At 40.0% G+C, this 2500-nt stretch overlaps 1 protein-coding gene across 4 annotated transcripts in view; it reads left to right on the top strand.

Annotated features, from left to right (window-relative positions):
* Positions 1-1363, top strand: part of LOC122255448 (TWiK family of potassium channels protein 7) — a 236905-nt gene extending 235542 nt beyond the window's left edge. For all 4 annotated transcript variants that reach the window (XM_086538548.1, XM_086538546.1, XM_086538549.1 and 1 more), the window contains exon 5: positions 1-1363. This exon is cut by the window's left edge and continues 1852 nt beyond it. The gene's annotated coding sequence lies outside the window, so the exon portion shown is untranslated.
* The last annotated feature ends 1137 nt before the right edge of the window (positions 1364-2500 follow it).

Here is a 2500-nt window from a genome sequence, read left to right as displayed (position 1 = left end):
GTTTCGGAATTCTTTGATACAATAACTTAAATCTGAAATGCTGACAGTTGAAGTTTCCTTTGCATATAGAGATGATATCCCATTTTCCCATTGATAAGAAAAAGTGACAAATCAGATGGCAGAAAGTTTAGCCAGCAGCTTTAACAAATATTTCCGCCTTTTTTCTTGTCTATTTTTGTTTTATTTTGGTGACAGGGTTGTTCTGAAAAACACGGTTGTGAAGCAAAATACCAACAAGAGAAATAAAAAAAACAATTATGGTTGGAAATGGATGCAAGGAAATGCGTCGAAATGAAAGTATTAGAAAAGTTCTAATTGCCCCCAATGAGGCTGAATAAGGAACGTAGAGTGCAGTGACTATACCTTGCGGTTTGTGTGCAGTGGGCGATTTATTATCTACGATGTGTAAATGTGACATTGATGTTGTCACTGCTTGTTACAAGGTGTAACTCTGGTTCGTAAAAGCATGCTGGATTTCAAGGGTGGTTGTTACCAAGGAGTGAGGCGTAGTCGTTGCTGCCAGCACAAGTGTACAGTTTTGATCGTGCAGGTGCGCATCTGCCTATCGTATGTCGTTGCATTGCTGTTAATGGCAATACCGGTGAAGATGTTATTTATGGATATGTACAGAGTGTGCAACTGCCTTTAAAAGTACCAGGTGCAGAAATGTAGCTAAGGTTGACACAGCAAAATAAAAGTTTGCTACAAAATTCATGCTCAGACGGATATCACCAAGTGTGCGCTGAAGGTAAAGAAGTGCTCACCGTATCACGTAAAAAAAAATCCGAGAGTTATTTTTTTCAATATAGCCAGATATTTACCTATGACATGAAGAGGTGTAAATGTATACTATAACCAGGCATGTATCAGATATACAACCAAGTAACCAAGTGTAAACTGCGACATAGCTGGATAAGTATTTCTAAAAAGATGTGTACATGTTGCATACACCTATGTGATCAGAAATGTATTGTCTGTATACACATGCAACATCATTTGGAGTATCACATAAGATATAACCATGTGTGCGTGTCATATGAACTCATGTAAGCCAAGCTACAGATGGATAAACCGAGTGCAGATGTGTTCAGCTAGTTCTTAGAGACCATTTCCGAAGAACTAGATGAAGTGCGAGTAATAGGAGGACTCGAGTCGCAGGGCAGAGCGCCGTCGCCTCTGCCGGTGCAGTTGTGCTCGACATCAGTCTTGGCGAAGGTGACAACCCAGATGTTGCTTTGCTCCAGCGGAACTATCCCGGGTTTAGGTTATTCATAGAAAGAGATTGTCATTGTTTCGATGTTTAATGCATAATAATCTTTCTGTACTTGGAATTGCCAAAAGTAGATTAAATAAATTACTGAATTCGTGCCCTGACATTCATTACCCAGGTAATCTAGACGTGCCCGACGTCATATCATTGAGACTAAAATACATCGCGTCCGTGTGATCTTTTTGGACGTCCACTTGTTCCTCAGGACTTTTCTGCCATCGCGATTTGCAGAAAGCAGCTGACGTCGAGGAACATCAGTATAATCTCAAAAATATTCATTGTAATAGTGATTAATATATAAAGATGCAGACACACACACACACACACACACACACACACATACACACACACACACACAAACACACACACACACACATACACACACACATGTATATATATATATATATATATATATATATATATATATATATATATATATATATGTGTGTGTGTGTGTGTGTGTGTGTGTGTGTGTGTGTGTGTGTTTGTGTGTGTGTGTGTGTGTGTGTGGTAAATGTTTGTATGTATGTATGCCTGTATATAGAAAAGTCATCTGCTCTGCTCTCTTTATTGGCTATTGTTTTTGTATAGATGTTTGGACATTGATTTATTGGACAGTATATGATCTTATATACATTATTTCCACAAGGTATCACAGCACTTTTTGATGAAGTTGAGATAATTATTATTCCACTCGGAATATAAATAAAGACGTTACAACAGCTAGTAGAATTGTTAGAGCATCCATACGTGTCTCTAAGCGTGCGCTTTCAAAGCCTTCACTTGCAAAGTGCAAAATTCAGCCGGCAAAAGTGCGCGAGACATGCTCTGCACCCTGACGGGTCTTGAACAGTTTACGTTCCTCGGCGGTGCGAGGACGAGCGTGTCTCCGCCCAGACAGTCGGCCTGGGTCCTCGGGGATCAGAAGTCGGAAAACGCAAATATGTGTGTCCGGGTTTGACGCGACCTTGAACCGTCCGGAAAAGAGAGATGCCAAATCAAAGGCTTTTTCAACAAGTTTGTGAGTCGCCGCGACGTGTTTGATGGAGGAATTCAAATGTTGATTATCCTTGGGGAAATCACAAGGTGGAGCGAAGCTGCACTCTTTGGAAGTAGTTTTCTTTTCATTGTTTTATGTATGCGCTTCCGATTTCGCTGGACGCATTTTGATATATATCTTATTGTTTGATATGTGGTATTGATTAAAAGCAGAAGTGATGCTGAGACTTG

This window comes from Penaeus japonicus, unplaced genomic scaffold (assembly GCF_977035675.1).
Source record: "Penaeus japonicus unplaced genomic scaffold, GWHDUDI00000001_assembly GWHDUDI00000007, whole genome shotgun sequence".
Lineage (NCBI taxonomy): Eukaryota > Metazoa > Arthropoda > Malacostraca > Decapoda > Penaeidae > Penaeus > Penaeus japonicus.
This window is presented reverse-complemented; position numbering and strand designations above follow the sequence as displayed.